This window comes from Coffea arabica, chromosome 2c (genome assembly GCF_036785885.1).
Source record: "Coffea arabica cultivar ET-39 chromosome 2c, Coffea Arabica ET-39 HiFi, whole genome shotgun sequence".
Classification (NCBI taxonomy): Eukaryota; Viridiplantae; Streptophyta; class Magnoliopsida; order Gentianales; family Rubiaceae; genus Coffea; species Coffea arabica.
Window position 1 is genome coordinate 73,871,250 of NC_092312.1, and position 6,046 is coordinate 73,877,295.

Below are 6,046 nucleotides of genomic sequence, written 5' to 3' on the forward strand. Positions count from 1 at the left end.
TTTTTTACGAAGTCTCGTCTGACATTTTACAGCGACCCTTAATCTAGAAGCAAGCCCACAACAGCATCACTTTTGTGATGTTTTCTCTTTTTCACATTATTCCTAGAAATTCGCCCCCTTTTTAGTGGCCACTGAGCCAAAACTTAGTGGTATATTGGTGCAACTACTTAGTTAACTATCATTATTGTTTTATGACTTTCAATAAGAGATTAACTTGACATAGATGGAATTCTGGATTGGATTATCATATTTTTGCTCATACAATATGGTGGGGTCATGGGGTTGGGCAAATAGGAGAACCACCTGAGACCATTAGAATTGTTGTTCTAAGTTGCGTGACGTTTGGGATTACAATGACTTATAAAGGAACAAAAATATTTTTTAATTATCAAAAGTTATTTACCAAACATTTTAGAAGTGCACTGCGATCTCAAATGAAGCCTTAACATGATGTGAGATCTTACATGAGTGTGGCAGTAGAAAAATGATAGTAATTCTGACTTGTTGAAAGAGGCTCCGCTTTTATGTATATACATCTGTGTCAAGAACGGTAACAATGGGCAAGAAAGCTTGAGCGTGAATCAGGGCATGGCCTGAGGCCTGGTTTCAATAACTAAAAAGATGATTGGACGACTGGAAGTCTTTGAAGTTTTTTCGGCAGGCTTTTGCACAGTTTGGAAACAGAACATTTTCCCAATTGATGACATTTGGCCCAAAAGAGTTTCTGGACGTACGAGGTGGACTGCCTGAAATTGGGTCACAAGCTAAGCTAGGATATCTTACCTGTTGGGCAGAACCAGGCTGAGATGGGGCCGGAGGGGAACCTAATCAGAGAGTAATTTAGAAATTAATGAGCCGAATATGTAGCATCATTAAGACTTCTTTAACAAACAATCCTGAACACTCTTATTCGGAGAGATTTCTGTGTGCATTACGTGTTACTGAAAAGGTTGGCCGTGGGGTCCTCCTTTGTAGCCTGATTTCGAACAATTTGGGTAGCCGGCTGTGGGGACCATGATCACCTCTGTCCCCACTAGGCTGATTGACCTTATATGCCGAAGGGGAACATGGAGAATATTATTGATTCACTGAGGTCTCGAACCCCCGCCTCGAGGTCATAACCAAGACACGGCCTCAATGAAGGTGTGGCTTCATTGATGTAACAGGTGCTGGTTGCTGCCCTAGGGTTCAGATGTAGGTCTAATATCGTCGAATTATTTCGGATTAGAATGTCGGACTTTGATTCTAAATACCTCTCATTTTACTCTCTTAAAAGTACATAATTTGCAACTCATAGTCAAGACATGGCCTCAGTGAAGGTGTGGCTTTATTGATGTGACGGGCGCAGGTTGATGCCCTAGGGTTCAGGCTTAGATCTAACATCGTCTAACTATCTTGGACTAGAATGTCATGCTATAGCTCTAACCCTCATTATTCTCATCTAACCCCTACTAGTATAAATACCTCTAATTTTACTCTTTTAAAAGTACATAATTTGCGACTCATAACCAAGACACAACCTTAGTAAAGATGTGGTGAAGAAGCGCTGGCGCTTTCCCGGACCGAGCTGATCGGATGAGCTCGGCGTGCTGATGGATGAGCTGGTTCCAAGCCTGCAAGACAAACAAGAATGAACTAGCAAAGGGGGCCCGGGGGTTGTCCCCGAGGACACTCCGACGGTCAAGTTAGTTTTCCGGTGAGTCAAGTTCACGGGAGTAAACAGTCGAGGGTCGTTCGCCAATAGTCAGCGTACCTTTCTTCCTTGGTGTGAGTTACCTTTCATACCTGCTAAGGGAGTCCGACCTCCGTACGTTTCGGGACTTGCCCGGTATAGCCCTTATCTCGCGATGAGGGGGATTCCCTCCGACCTCTGCGGGATGGTCCCCTGCCCCTTCAGGAGCCCTAGCAGCAGCGTGGCCCAGGACGGCTGCCAGGGGCCTGGAGCCGAGGCCCAACTCGATCATACCTGAGCTGCCACGTGTCTAGGCCCAGGACGGGGTCTCTGCATGTGGCTTCATTGATATGACAGGCATGGGTTGATGCCCTCGGGTTCAGACTTAGATCTAACATCGTCAAACTATCTCGGATTAGAATGTTAGGCTACGGTTTTAGCCCTCATTACTCCAATCTCACCACTACTAGTATAAATACCTCTCATTTTACTCTCTTAAAAGTACATAATTTACGACTCATAACCAAAACACGGTCTCAATAAAGGTGTGGTTTCATTGATGTGATAGGCGCGGGTGACGCCCTAGGATTCAAATGTAGGTCTAACATCGTCCAACTATCTCGGACCAGAATGTCAGGCTACGGTTCTACCCCCTTGCTACTCCCATCTCACCCCTATTAATATAAATATCTCTCATTTTGCTCTCTTAAAAGTACATAGTTTGTGACTCCTGAACTATTAACCTTTTTATCTGAGAGCACTTTTGACCTGAGTTTCTTAGCCATAGCGCGGGATAGCTCTGCTCCATTTTGTTCCACTTCTTTGTAGGTGACCGTTGGGATTTCACCCCAGTTGGCCAGCTCGGCTTTCCGGATTTCGCTTACACAGCAGCCAAACTTAATCAACCTACGCCTTGAGTCTGAGTTCTTGGCAGACTTCAATTTTACGGTTTTTCTTTGGGCCCATCCTTAATTCAGGATTCTCTTCTTGATCGACCCAGTAATGCAGTTTTTAATTGGGCCCAATTTAGTAAATGATCCAGCATAAGACCAACTACGGCCTACGAGAAAGGGGCAACTGATTTCTATAACGGTACTGTAATCAGGGTTTGACATTAGCTTTTCCTTTGCTTTTTTGGCAAACACTAATTTGTACTAATAAACCAAGTCAAAACAATTGGTCAAAAAATTTTTACATTTTTCATAAACACATTTTCCAATCACCTTTTTATCTCACATACATCAAATCATTACTGTACATTTTTTTTTTAATAAAAACTCTCCTAAAAATAACAATCCAAACAGGCTAAAGATACCTGATTCTAAGTTACTACAAAAATGAACTAATAATGCCAAAGTACAGGTGAATTTGGGGATCTAAGGGAGGAATGAGGTATATGTTGAATTTTCTCTTTCACATTTTCATATGCTTTTGGTGAGACCATTAATTGCTTGTTACTTTTAGTGATGAAAAGAAATATTGGAAGAAAATTTAGGATGCTTAACCAATAATCTGTTTCGACAGCATAATTAAAACAAAAAGAAGAAATAAACAAGTTGGTTAGCCTCTCCAATTTAACATACATCTAGAAAATTTTCTTTTAAAATCATTTTGTGATTGACTTTTGATGCTTTTCAAAACATCCTTATGCCATAGTAGTATATGATAATATCATGCTTTGTTCCTAATAATCATGATGTCTATGCAATGAAAGTATGGCACTTGTAGGCATGTTGATAGAATCGAACTGTCTGGTTTTGATGCTTAAATTACCTAAAATATTTAAGTTGTTTTCTTGGGCTGTCGGACATGCTCTCTCTTTTTCCCACATATTTTCCTATTTTATATATTTTGTGTTTCGTACGGAGAATTTAATTAATTTGCAGTCTTCAATCCCAATATGTGCATTTGCTGCTTTTGTTTTGTTAGTTACTAATTAAATCCAACAATTGTTTGGAAGACAAGTTTTTTTGTCAAGTTTATCTGCTATTAGTTTTTTAAAAACTTTAGTTACAATAACTTCAAAAAACTTTTCAAAGTTTTTAAACTATACATTTCAAAATATAAAAAAAAAAAAAACACACTTCAAAATTTTTTTTTAAAAACTTCTACAGTAAGTTATAGTAAAATTTTAGACAAACACTCAAAATACTCACTTGCCAAGCGAGGCCATACTATACCTACTGCTTGTTAATCAAGGTAACTTCTTCGATGATTTTACCTTAAAAACTCATGATTTGAAGACTAAGCATTATGTTTGGGAGTCTAGATAGATGCTTGCATAATCTATAGCCCCAGTTGCTTAATCTTTGTGTTCTCAATTTTTTCATTAACCTAAAGCAATTTTTTAAGCCCTTATGCATATAAATTATTAATAGCCATGGTCAATTTCAATGCAATCATTTGGTATCTTAGATATCATACATCATTGCTCATGTGTATTGTCAACTTTTCACGTACAGACTCTCTGGTAGTTGCTAGGTTTAGCAATGTTTAGATATCTTATATACAAAAAATACTTTATGATCAAGCTAATTAGATAAAGCAAACATTTATGATTGTGTGTGTGTGTGTGTATATATATATTGCAGTATCCAATTCAGTACTGTATATGTTGGATAAGTTTAACGGATTTCAAGACAAAACCCACCTATAAATATCTTTAGGAATTATTAAAACAAACTATTTGTGGTTCAAGTGCCTAACCAGCTATTAAACTTCAGTTCCAAATAGTTGGGAACTTTTTATTTTTTCACGATGTCTCTCAAATTATGTAGCAGCATTAATATATAATACTGATGGAAAGTCCTGAGGACCCAGCTTTCTCTTGTGCTTCGCAATTTCGTTGCTTTTTTTTTTTTTTTTCCCTGGCTCAAAACTGCAGGTCAAGTAAAACAAGAAACTGCTTAATTAACTGAGGCTTGAGTAACACAATGATATACTAGTCGGATTTGATTTGATTGTACTTTTCATTTCAAGCACTGCATATCATATTATCAATTGTCAAAAGAAGCTTGACACTTGGTCTTTTTTGTCTACCACATAACTTCAACATAGTAAATTAATGACTCCCAAAAAATATTTTGATTATTTTCCTATCCTTCTTGTATTTAATCTTTTTTACATTGATGATGTACATATTGATAGTTTTAAATGCATGTCACGTATGTAAAATTTAAAGTACATGCCTGCTACTATTGTATCAATTGTTAATATGAGAAAGTTTTATCCTACACGCGCGCGCGCGCACACACACATATATATATATATATGTATGTGTGTGTGTCTATATATATATATATATATATATTTATTGCACACCCCAACAAAACCTTGATGTGAGTGTTGAAACATATGTTAAGTAAGCATATATACGGAAGAAATTAGTGGATTTAATTAGAACTAAGTCTCGAATGAAGAAGAATGAATGGAGGATGAAAAGGAAGCGTTGACATAATGGTAGGCAAATGGCCTGATAATTAAGCATTGGATGATGAGAAAGAGGCATAGCAACCTAGCTGGGGGGGGGGGGGGGGGTACTGCGTCTGCGTGGTGGACGGATGAGTAGAAGGATTCCATACCCATCACCATCCATCACGTGGTGACCTCAATTTGGTCGGCTGCTTAGCCTCTAAAAAATTGCAATTTGCATTAATCAATCTCTCAAGTCGAAAGCTACTGATTAATGTTCTTCCACCGGCTGATGGAAAGAAATGGGGTGCAACAATTTCAACTTCATCGATCCACTTAAGAATAATTAAGTGGCTTCCGAAGAAAAAGTCAGAACATGCAACATTTTTTTCTTTTTTTTTTTTGACAGATTCGAAACCTTGTATGCTCTTCACATGAACGTTGTACTCTTCTTTCTTTCTTTCTTTGACGTGGTCCATCTCCTCTTTGAGATCAGTTTGCTTTTATCTGAGTTGTTTATCTGGAGAAGGTAATGGGGCTGTATTAGTTTAATCGGAAAGGAGCTGATTAAGATAAGCATTAGCATTTCTATATACTTGTTGCGCTAATAAAACCATAGCTGCAACATTTTTCTAAGCCGTTTGTCTCTCTTTTATCTTATCTTAAAAGGGAAGACTATGTCGTCCTTGAAAGTCCCATTTTCCTGTTTCCATGTCCAAAAGATTCAACACAGCTTCCCCTCACGAACCACAACTTCTTCCCCTTTTCTCGTTTCTGCTTCACCACTTTCTTTTTTTTTTCTCCCTTGCCACCATATATCAATGTGCAAGCAACACTAAGAAATCATCTTGTGGATAACTACCAATTATTATTACAAATGGTTTGTGTTGAGCTGATCAATAGAGGAGACTTTACCACAATACATAGGTTGAAAGCATCGATCTGCGCCCACTAGATCATTTT